Raw genomic sequence first — 12,990 nt, 5'->3', positions numbered from 1 at the left:
CTAATAACTGGTTTAAGTAATTGTGATTGATATATATCGATATATGTATTGATATATATATATCATATGTAAATGTATATAAATATGCATGACACACAAAAGAATACTTAAGTATATAAAAGAATGAAATCCTTTCTCAACAGAATTGTAGGCCATTATGCTTAGTAAAATAAGCCAATTTCAAAAAGACAAATATCATATGGTTTCCATGATCTATGATAATTAACATAGAGAGTACCAAAAATAAGTAATGTATGTGAGCAAAATTGAGTTTTTGAGATTTGATTATTTCATAGCCCTTGTCTATACTCTTGAGGAACAGTGGATATTATACATATTACTTCTTGAATGTTTTATTTAGTGAAGAATTAAACTTATAATTCTAAACTAACTTAAAAATATGTCATTCTAGAAACCAGCGCTGTGGCATAGTGGGTAATGTGGCTGCTTGAAGCATTGGCATCCCAAATAGGAACCAGTTCAAATTCCAACAACTCTACTTCAGATCCAGCTTCCTGTCAAAATGCCTGGGAAGAGCAGCAGAAGATGACACAAGTCCTTGAGTTCCTGCACATGTAGGATACCCTCTGGCAGTTCCTAGGTCCTGTTTTTAGCTAGACCCAGCCTTGTCCATTGCAGCCACTAGGGCAATGAACTACTGGATGGAAGACCAATCTCTCTCTCTCTCTCTCTCTCTCTCTCTCTCTCTCTCTCTCCTTTCCTCCCTTTCTCTTTCTATAACTTTTTCAGACTAATAATTTTTTGGAAAAAAGGAGTGTATGTCATTCTAAAACTTAGAAGAAAAACAAGGAAAAAAGAATGAGAAGAAAGGGTATTAGTAAGGCAAGGAGAGAAAACAGGGTTAGAAGTATCATTATACTTCAAATTTGCATAAATGAAATACATGAACTTTGTTCCCCTTGTACAAATAGCTTCATTTAAATCTGCTTCATAGCTCAGTAAGAAAGACTACTAATTATGTAAACAAGTCAACTAAGTTGATGTTATGGCTGGATTTGAAACTGGAAGTAACATTAAAGGATTAGAAAGTAAAATTTTAAAAACTTACATCATTAATTTTATTATATTTTTCAATCTAGTAGTGAGGCAAAAAAACGGTGCAGTTAAACATATGTATCCTACATGAGAGCCCCTGGACTCAAATTCCTGCTCTGCTTCTGGCCCAGCTTCCTGCTAGGAGGTAGAAGGACCTAACCCTTGTGGAAGACTTGAAAGCAATTTCTGGCTCCTACTTTTGCTCTGGTGTAGATCTGGCTGTTATAGCCCTTTAAGGTCGGAACAAGCAGATGGGAGATTGATACTGCTCACTCGCTCTGTCTCTTCTTCTCCCTCTGCCTTTCAATAAAGAAGATACATTTCTCCTTATCTTAGCAGTGTTATTTTGTGCACACTTTGTGCACATCTCAATAGTGACAGTTCCTGCTTCCATTCTGGGGAAGTACAAGAAGTGAGTGTTATGTGAATAACCATTTTGTGATATGGGCTAAATCATATTTTTACAGTAGAAATAAGCCAGATACATGAAAGTTTTTGCCTCCTGTTCTGATGGGTCTCCAAATTCTACTCTGAGTTGATGAGGATGGCCATACCAAATAGACACAGCAGAACTGTTTTCTGCATACTTGTTCTGAGAAACTGATTACGTTGATTTGGAAATATTTAGATAAAAGCAGGTTGAGAAAACTGTGTTGGGTGTCTAAATAAACTTTCTGATTATTCCAAGATTTTGATTAAAGTTTCTAAGAAATTGCAGCCAAAGGACCTTTTGATTTCATCACAACCAGAATTTAGTTAAACATTTCACCACTGTCGTTACTTTTTAAATTGAAATTAAATAAACAACATCCCAGAGCAAAAACTATTTCAGATATATTTTTTTTCTCCTCAAAACATGTATTTCTTTTTCAGATGCCACTAATTCAGTTAGATACGAGCATTCTTGTCCTCCTCAACTGAGCTTGAACCTGAAAATGCTCCTCCTGCAAGGTGAGTCGGCCCTCACAAGGTCTGACCTTGCATTTGAGCTGTGACTGCTCTTCTCACATCCACTAAATCATCTTATGTAATCTCTTCACATATGACAATCCCAAATAAAATTTTATTGCATTATATTATTCTAACTATCCTCTTTAAATGTTCACTTAATGACTAGTAGCAGTTCAAAGTCCTTTGATTTATAATCTCAGGGTAATCTCTGGTATGTAAGGAGCCAAGGAAAATCATTTTTTGCAAAGCACCTGTCTACATAAACAATTCATTAAAAATGTTTCAAGGGCCCATGGACCCATGTGTGGTAGAAGGATTTAGTGGAGAACGTTTAAAATGATGGGTAGAGAAGAAGGACTTCAGCAGTTTGCTCATCTGGGGCCAGTGAAGAGTTTCCATGGCACTCGGGCACCATTTTTCCTGTTCAAATCAGGAAAACATTTTGTCATGCTCTTTTGATTATGACAACTCTTCGTTTTGTGTTAGCAAGATTATCACTACATTACTTCTCTTTATTGTTCTCTTAACTGTTTTTATTGAAAGGCATATCTATAAAGAGAAGTAAAGACATAGCAAAAGAACTTTCATTTGCTGATTCACTACCCAAACGGCTCCAACAGTTGGAGCTGAGCAAGGCAGAGGATTTGCCAGTTGAGCTATCAAACCAGTCTTATTTTTATTCTTGACATCCCAGAAGTTGCTGCCAGTTCCTGACCTAATTGGAGTTCAAAAATCACATTTTTCCCTTATTTTTTATGAGAGGGAAAAAAAGTTGGAATGCTGTTATAATCTACATGAAATCTACTCTTATTGGTAACAACGTAGTTATTCTAGCCTCTACAATAACCTCATATTATTGATAGAATGCTTGTTATGACCTCATTTGTCATATTTTCTCAAATATCTAGCTCATGAGTGTTGGCTTCCAATGGTGACTAGAGTGTTCCTGTTCTTCATGATGATGGCCATCACACAAATCTAAGGGTTAAAGGGCTGTATTAATTTTCTTCTCATGTAAAAGTTGCTGCTTAGAATTTTGTAGCACAAATATAAATTAACACGTTTTGTTCATGTTTTGCTTCTCTTAAATTCAAATAGTAATTAACTAACTCATCACTAGAGGGTCAATACTGACCAAACTCATGCCTCCCATACATCAATACACTGAGAAAACAGGAGAGGAGCTTAAGGGAATTATAAAAACTTATGGAAAACATGTGTATCAAAGGACTGTCTGCCCGTTAGCCAGGCATGACTGACCAGCAGCATGAAAGAGCATGCTGCCATTTTATCAACAAGAAGCAAGAGAAGTCATGATTGAGATGGGCTTCCAAGCCTTTGCTGTTACGCACCCTTTGATAAACACAACTTTAGATGTCATTCCTGCAATTAAGATGAAGGAATCCCCAAATAAAAGACCTTGGCAAATGCACATGGAATACTTAAATAAACAAACTTATAAAGGAAAGGAATGAAATCTCATCCTTGACTTCATTAATTCTTGATTTTCTAATTCCAACAGCAATTATGTGGTTTGATTTTTTGGAAAGAGACATGTTTAATAACGTGAAAGTAACAGAGTATAGTGAGTGAGACCATTGTTCTTAAACTATCTGGAGGACTGACAATTTGACTTGTGTTTTTCCCACGACTATACAGACCTACACTTGTATGAAAATCAAGCAGTGGTCTGGTTTCACCTTCTGAATTGACTGATTTTATGACAACAGCTGTTGATGTTCTGGGTCAAGCTGACCTGTTTAACTATCTAGAAGTATATTATGATAACATTATCTTCCAGGGTTGCATGGAGTATGGTTATAAAAGGTGTCTGGAAAAATGCCAGATGGAGTCTGAGTTTTCAAGGAAGCTTCTTGTTTTCCCTCAGTTTCTAACACCCATTCTGAACTATGAGATCAGGAATACTGTATATTTAAATGCATCTGTTGTACAACTGCGGAGTTCAGAGTGCTCTTGCAAGGGTGGGTAATCACACAGATGGTGTGCTTCACGACCAAAACCACTTGCTGTAGATGCCACATTCAGAGAGAACATGTAAATACTTGGCAGAGTTAAGAGAGTTTTCAGAGGTGTTATATTCATTTAGAGCATTACAGCTTTGGTGGTGACAGCTTCTCATTTGGGGCTAGCAAGATTAATTCTTCCTTTTTATTTTTGCTTTTGACATTCCAGAAATTGCCACAACTTCCTGCTCTAACTTGAGTTCAAGTGTTTTTCTTATCTACTCTTATTGAAAGGGATTGCTGCAGCACAAGAATGATGATGGAGAGAGACAAGGAGAATCAGAAAATATGGGCCTCTTGACCTCCTTTAGAGATTTTGCATTTTTTTTTAATGTCTTATTTCTTTCAATAGATACCACCAGCAGCCAATGGTGTTTTTTAAACTCACATTAGGTTATGACATTTTTGTAAATTTATACAGTGAATGCTGATCAATTCAATAAACATGCAGCATCTCAATTGTCATTTCTTTGTAATGACTTTCAAAATTTTCTCTTTAAGTATTTTTTGGACTATGTGATACAGTATTATAAGCTATAATTACTCTCTGAGGAACAGAGCACCAACATTTGCTCCCCAGTCTGTGACTTTGTACCCATTAAGCAATCTCTTTTCATCTCTGTCTGACTGTACTTCTCATTGGCTTCTAGGAACTCAGCTTTTGTTAAGACTATACATCTGAGTAAAATCATGTGGTATTTGTTGTTCTGTGTCTGACTTGTTTAACTCAACATTATAATCTCTAGTTCCATCCATGTTACTACAAATAACAGTATTTTGTCTTTTTTTATGGCTGACCAATATTCTAAACCACACTTTCCATATCCACTCTATCCACTGGGAAAAATAAAGGCTGATATAAATTTTAATTACAGCAAATAGTGCATCAATAAGCATGGAAGTCCAAAGCATGTATCTCTGATATATTGATTTCATTCCTTTGATGAATCTCCAGAAATCTGATAACAGAATTATATGCTATTTCCATTTTTAGCTTCTGGTGAAACATGGAAACCATTTTCTATCTGTACTAATTTATATTTTCACCAATAGAATATGGGAATTCTTTCTCAGTGCCCTCCTTCACTGCTGGTGAGAGTGTAGGCTAACACAACCACTAGGAAAGTCATATGAAGAATATTAAAAGAACTTAAATCTGCCATATGACCCAGCTATCCCACTGCTGGGAACACATCCAAAGGAAATGAGATCTGAGTATCAAAAAGGGATATATAATCCTGTATTTATAGCAGCACAATGTACAATAGCAAAGAAATGGAAACAACCCAGATAGCCATCAAAAGAGGAGTGGATAAAGAAAGTGTGATATATCTACTCCATGGAATACTACTCAACCATTAGAAAGAATGAAATTATACCATTGGCAACAAAATGATCCCAACTAGAGACCATTACACTCAGTGAAAGAAGTCAATCCCAAATGCACAAACATGTATTTACTCTAATATAAGGCAAGCTTCATGCAAAATATAAGGTCATTAACCTTTTAATATTGTTTTTGCTACAACTCGTGGATTTTAATATTTTCGCTTTTATTGTTATTTCTTCAAAAATAGTGTCTTTTACTAAAATCTTCACTGACTCACAGGTCAGACAATAGTATCATTTCTTTCAAGAAAGTTTTATTTTTTTCTTTTCCATCTCTTCAGCAACAGATTGGTCATTCAGTAGCATGTTATTTAACTTCACAGCATTGTAGATTTTCTAACTTCAGTTCTATTGTTGATATTGTTCTATGGCTTTTTATTTAATGGGATGTATAATAACTGCGTATTAGAGACATCCAAGGGTAAAGGTACACTGCAGTATGCATCTCTACTTCCAAATCAAAATTGGACCCCTAATGATACTGTTAAATAATTCTTTTTTATTATTATTATTATTTTTATTGGAAAGCTAGATATACAGAGAGGAGGAGAAACAGAGAGGAAAATCCTCCATCCGATGATTCACTCCCCAAATGAGCCGCAACGGGCCGGTACGCGCCAATCCGATGCCAGGACCAGGAACCTCTTCCGGGTCTCGCACATGGGTGCAGGGTCCCAAAGCTTTGGGCCGTCCTCGACCGCTTTCCCAGGCCACAAGCTGGGAGCTGGATGGGAAGTGGAGCTGCCGGGACTAGAACCGGCGCCCATATGGGATCCCGGGCTTTCAAGGTGAGGACTTTAGCCGCTAGGCCACGCCGCCGGGCCCCAGATACTGTTAAATAATTCTTGACAGTAGGATACTGGACTCTCTGCCATTGTCCATTGCCACTGTCCATATCTGCAATGTCAGAATACACTGAAGTAGCACAATGATGGTCCTATGGCTGCTTATGAAGGACTACACTATTGTAATAATATAGGGCAAATCAGTTGTGGGGGTTGAGAATTTGGGAAGAGGATAAGAGAAGTTCCAGAGCCTATGGAATTTTATCGTAAAATAAAAAACTTAAAAAAAGAAAGAATTCTCCTTTATCTACATCTTCACCAGAATTTATCATTTTTCATATTTTTATTTTAATTATTTTGTTGGAGTTGAGTTGATATCACATTAGGATTTTGATCTGCAATTCCATTATGATGAATAAAATGGAATATTTTAATATACTTATACATACATATACCAAATTTGCCCATTTTGAAATCAGATTATTTGGGTTTTGCTGTTGAGTTTCATGAGTTCTTTTTTTTTTAAGATTTACTTATTTTTATTACAAACACAGATTTACAGAGAGAAGGAGACACAGAAAGATCTCCTGTCTGCTGGTTTACTCCCAAATGGCCACACATGAGCTGACCTGATCCGAAGCCAGGAACCTAAGAGGCTCCCCAAGCTCCATGCAGGTGCAATGTCCCATGGTTTTGGGACATCCTCTACTGTTTTTCCAGCCATAATCAAGGAACTGGATAGGACATGGACAGCCAGGACACAAAATGACACCCATATGCAATCTCGACAAGCACAAGGCGATGAGTTAGCCACTGAGCCATTGCACTGGACCCTCATAAGGTCTTTATATATTCATCCTTTATTAGATAAATAAACAGGTTGAAAATGTTCTCTCCTATGTTGTAGGATATGCAGTTGTGTTATTAGTATTTATTAATCGGAGTGCCCCAGCATCTTTGTAAAACATCATTAGATACAAAACATAATTACATATATGAGTTTATTTCTGAGTTCTCTGTTTTATTAGTCTATGTGTTTTTATATACTTTGCTATTTTTATGACTATAGCTTTATAATATATTTTGATTTTTGTGGGTTTGTAGTTATTTATTCAGAAGAAAGAATAGAGGAAAGGAAGAAGGGAGGGGAGAGAAAAAAGGGAAGGGAGCGTGAAAGGGAAAGACAGTGAAGAAGAGATAAATGGAGACAGACAGAGATCCAGAGCGAATATCTACTGATACATTACTCACATTCCTGTAATGTCCAGAACTGTACCAGACCAAAGCCAAGAGTCAGGAACTCACTCCAAAACTCCCATGTTAGTTGCAGAGACTCAACTATTCGAATCATCACCTGCTCCCTGATAGGGTGCATATTAGCAGGAAGTAGGAATTGAGAACAGTTCCTGATCTCAGACCCATGCACTCCAACATATTAATCGCTAGGCTAAAAGCCCTCCCTTTTCTGTATTTTGAAGTCAAGTGAAATGATGCCTCCAAACTTCTGTTTTTCACCATTTCATGGCATTTTACCCGGCAGTAATTGAAATTTCTTAATTTCTTTTTCAGATAGTTCACTATTGGTTTTCTAAAAAATACTGCTGGTTTTGTATTATTTTTAATCCTACAGCTTTAAAAAACTTAATCTCCTAATTCTGTTTTTTGCTAGACTTACCAGAATTCACTATCTGATCATCTCATCTGAAGTAGGAACACACTGACTTCCGCCTTTCCTATTTGGATAGCCCAGATCTCCTCCCCTTGCCTACCTGCCCTGGCTAAGACATCTAGTACCACGGTGAACAGAAGTGATAAAACTGGTTACTATCCTTCATCATGTCCTTAGTCTCAAAGGAAAACCTTCAACTTTTCTCCATCAGTAGAAAACTAAGCTTTTAAATGCATTATGTGATATTGAACTGCCCCACCACTTATTTGTTAATTAGATTATCAATAGAGTATTTTGCTCAGCAAAGCCCACTCAGTATCAGCGTTATTCCCAAGATTTGAACCGCCACATAAAGTGTTATGCCAATTAACAGATTTGGAGAAGGGACACAGCTGAAGAAGTCTAGAAAACATGAGATATGAGACATTCCTGAAGTATGGGGAGAAGACAAAGGACAAGAAGTGGCAAGGAAGTCTGGGAGAGTTAGTTAACAGCTGAAAGAAGCTGTAGGAAGATATAGATTAGGCTCAGGATTGTCTGGAAAGCGCATGAATTAATGCGGCCTATGACTCTAAATAAGTGGTTATGGCTATTTCATACAGCAAAAGAGAGAAAGATACCAAAAAAGGTATGACTATCTCAGGCCTCAAGTAAGGAAAGATATAATACGGTAACTCCCCTAAGTAGTTCACTGACAAAAATATGTACCAATAAACGTAATATTAAATCAAGTAGGAACATAGCCTAAAACAAGCGGACACAATAATATCATGAAATTGCAAAAGGATGAGCTTCTGTCACCCTCACCAGTCATGGTCGAAACAGCATTCATGTTGAGTGTTAATTAAATGAACATGTGAATGGTCACTCAAGAGGAGAAGAGCAATAAAAGGACGCAGAATTTCCAAGGCCCATGGCCCATGCATCATAACTCTTTTGCACACAGAATAGTAACTGGTAGATAACAGCCCCCTCAATAACATGCATTAACACCATGAGCAACTAAAGTCAACAGCTGACTGAAACTTGGTAATACAAGGCTAAAACCTGAAGAACATGCTTCATACTTGAAACATTATAGTACTGACAACCCAAAAAGGGAAAACGTATAGCAAATAGTTTATAAAACTAACCAGCCAACAAAGACATAAAATGCAATAATAAGGAAAAGAAAACCGGTAAAATGTGAGCTTAGAAAGTCCAAAAGAAGGGCTGGCACAACTGCACAACTAGCTAATCCTCTGTGTTTTAACATGTAACATTTAAGTAAAAAATGGACCAATACTCATATATTTTTCTCAATAATATATTATGAAGCAAGAAACCACCAAAGCAATCGATGGAATTGGAGCCCATGTTGTGGTGTTGCAAACATAGCAGCAGCATCCCTTATGGGTGCCAGTACAAGTCCTGATTGTTCCACTTTCAATCCACCATATATATACATATATATATAATGACTTGGAAAAACAGCAAAGGGTGGTCCAAGTATTTGGCTCCCTGCATGCACAAGGGAGATTCAGAAGACTCTCCTAGCTTTGGACCAGCCTATCACTGGCCAATGGAGCCATTTTTGTAGTAAACCAAAAGATAGTGTGTCTTGTCTCTTCTCTCTCTCACTTTCTTTCTCTTCTTCCCTCCCTCCCTCTACCTCTCTGCCACAACTCTTACTCTCTCTGTGTGGCTCTGCCTTTCAAATAAATACATACATCTTTTTTTAAATAAAAGGAATGGACTGTACAATCACATAAAAAGCTAATCCTCTGCCTGCAGAGCCAGCATTCCATGTGGTTCCAGTTCTTGTCCTGGCTGTTCAACCTCCCATAAAGCTTTCTGTTTGTAGCCTGTGAAATCAGCCAAGGGTGGCCTGAGGACTTGAACCTTTGCATCCATGTGGGAGATAGGGAATAAACTCTTGGGTCCCAACTTCAGACTGGCTCAGCTTTGGCTGTTAAGGCCATTTGGGGAGTGAACCAGCAGGTGGAAGACCTCTCTGTTTCTACTTTCTGTAAAAAATCTGAATTTCCAATAGAAGTAAATAAAGCTCTTCCCACCATTTGGAACCTGTGGAGGCCTGCTGGGAATAGAACTTTTAGACGGTAGCAATGTCTGGAAGAATGAGGTACATGGCTATTTTTATTGGTTACAAGCCGGGTATCCGGAAAAATCCTGTTTACACCCAGGATGAAACTGAATTCTAACTTGGACAAAAGGTATGCCTACATGCACAATGCAAAAAACAACACAGTGACTGCTGGCAGTAACTTAACAAAACCAAAGGAATCTGAGGAAAGGAAACTCGCACTCCAGCAAGTGGTTTATATTGTAATAAAAAAAAAAAGCCATTAAACTTCTTAACACAAAAGTTGGAGCTGGACAGCCAAATGTCTGCACAATAGCACAATGGTGTCATCAAAGCCAGTTCAGTTTCCCCATTCCCCATCCGCAATTCGATGGATTGCTGTTTCAATGTTGACCCAAATAAGCTGAGTCACGTTTACATGTGTGCAAGAAAACATGAGGCATGATGTATGGCCCTAGCTTTGTCTCTGTTTGATCAGAAAAGCAAGTTTTCCCAAGAATCCTCCTCACTTAACCCAGCAGGTGTCCCCCAACTCTAATTCATCAGAACCAGGTGACCCAGCCACCTTTAACTGAGAAACTGAAAAACAGTGAACATCAACTTTAATCTATGATGAGACATTTCTTGGAACTGAGCGTGAAGTCTTTTTTTTTAACATTTAATTTTTTTTATAAGAAAGTCAGATATACAGAGTGAAGGAGAGAAAGATCTTTCATTTGCTGATTCAATCCCCAAGAAGCTGCAATGGCCAGAACTGAGCAGACATGAAGCCAGGAGCCCAGAGCCTCTTCCAGATCTCCCACATGGATGCAGGGCCCCAAGGCTTTAGGCCGTCCTTAACTGCTTTCCTAGGCCACAATAATGGAGCTGGATGAAAAGTAAGGCTGCTGGAATTAGCATCCATATGAAATCCTGGCATGTGCTGTGAGGATGAGTCCGTGCAAATATAAGGTGATATTTTCTTTATTTTATGTCCTATATTTGAAGCCACGCTGTCAAACAACATGGAGAGATGGGGTGAAGAACAATTTCTACCTTTTCCTGATGATGCTAAATCGAGTGTGGGAAAAAAAGAAGACGACGAAGAAGAAGATACAGCAGGAACATCCAAGGAAGTAACTGTCAGTAACAGGGTCAGAGACTGACCAAACACACACCAGGGAGTGGCCTCACACATTTCTGTAACACATTACCCAGGTCTGCTGCTTCTGATGAGAAGGGCCAATGCCTGACATGAAGGCACTGGCAGCAGAGCGCTTTCATTGAACTGTCAACTAATGAAGTAGTGAGAAATTAGCAAGCCCTGTAATTTGCACGCTAATTCTCCCTAATGCCACCTGGGGGCTTCCTGCAGGCAGGGCCACAGAGGATCAGGAAAGGGCATCCCACAACCAGCAGCCAGCAGCCAGCATGTACTGCCATTCTCTCCTTGCCAAGCAACACAGCAGCCCAGCTTGTTCCCATTCACCGCTCAGCAAGCATTTGGCAGGCTGCCCCCCGAATATGGGCAAGCCTCAGGATCAGAGCAAATGGAAGACAATGAAGGGAACTGTAAGAGCCTCCTAACTTTTGGCCCCTTCCGTATGTGCACTGTCTCTTAAAGTTGACTCACGGAGCAAACCTCTACCTTCTCTTAAACGAGCAGGCGCTCCCCACTCCCCCAACCTCTGCAAGTCAATTGATGAATATGGTTGCTGTCATCGACACTCTCCCTAAATGGGACCCCGATAGATACACAGCACCTAGAAGCAGTCATCGTGGCTTAAAACATGTCTTTTTGTCCTTCTGTTGCTTCAACATATCTTCCACTGACAGAAATGTGGCTCTGCTCTTGAGCCTGATTTCTAGACTCCCCAGTGATGAAAGAAGAAGCAGTTCTCACCCTGCAAAAAGTGCCAGGAAAATGCAGGAAAGGACTGTCTTAGGCTACTGGCATCTCTCAGGCAAGAGGCCAAATCCACAATGAGAAAGCCCTGTGTGATTGTGTGTAGAGCTGCCTCCCTTATTATAATCATAGATTCCCTTGAACACCCTCTGGACTGTCAGATGAATAAGGCTGCATTTCAGCTCCCTCTGGTAAGCCAGGGCTGATTTGAAAACCATTAGGAAAGGGAAGAGTGTTACAGTCTTCTCCATTTCTCTAGGGTCACAGTGTAATTGTATGGTGGGAGGAACTGGGCCCTAGAGATGGCATGACAGTCACTTCCCATTACCTCCCACTTGGTTCATTACATCTGTAGACAGCAATTGCCCATGTGTGCATGCTTCCATTACACAGAAGCATGTAAGGTGCTGTAGACCTTGTGTGGCTTTCCAATGGGTGGAAAGCTATTTATTCCAAGCACATACCTTTCCTTTCCCAGGTCCATGCCACAGGAGTAGAAAGCAACAAAGGAATAGATTAGTGGTAATCAATACAGAACCAGACTCTGTGTGTTCATTCATACCCAGTGATGTAGGTACACTCATATTTGTGCATGCAACTAATATACAATGCTTCACATAGAAAACAGAATGCTGGCTTACCAGACCACAAAAGCTAAGTTTAACAAGCACAGCCACTCACTGAGCTGCATTGTACATGGCTTCTCTGTACAGCCTCTATAGCCTGGCAGAAATGACAGTGGTGATTTACAATGCATTCAAATCACCTGGGTATCCAGTTCTGATCTATACTCAGTAAACTGGAAAAGCTTAAGAACCAAAACACTTAACATGCACTCCTAATACTGGGAGCCTCCTAATACACTTTCAGAAATACTAGTTCACGTGTCCTCTTTGATTTTATCAAGCATTGAACTATACATTGTTAACCAGAGAAGTTAACAATTAATAGGCTGGAAGTCTGTGGCCTTGACTTTGTAAACTGATTGAGTTCATCATAAATTGTAACTGCTTTTGAGTATGAAAATTAATATCTCTCTATATAAATTTACCACAACTGATGGCTCATGTACTTTGGCATCGGGTTTTAAGAAGACATCGCTGGGGCTGGTATTGTGGCATTTCAGGTAAAGCCACTATCTGCAATTG

Source organism: Ochotona princeps, chromosome 7 (assembly GCF_030435755.1).
Source record: "Ochotona princeps isolate mOchPri1 chromosome 7, mOchPri1.hap1, whole genome shotgun sequence".
Taxonomy (NCBI): domain Eukaryota; kingdom Metazoa; phylum Chordata; class Mammalia; order Lagomorpha; family Ochotonidae; genus Ochotona; species Ochotona princeps.
The sequence above is the reverse complement of the archived record's forward strand: the minus strand, read 5'-3'. Positions refer to the sequence as shown.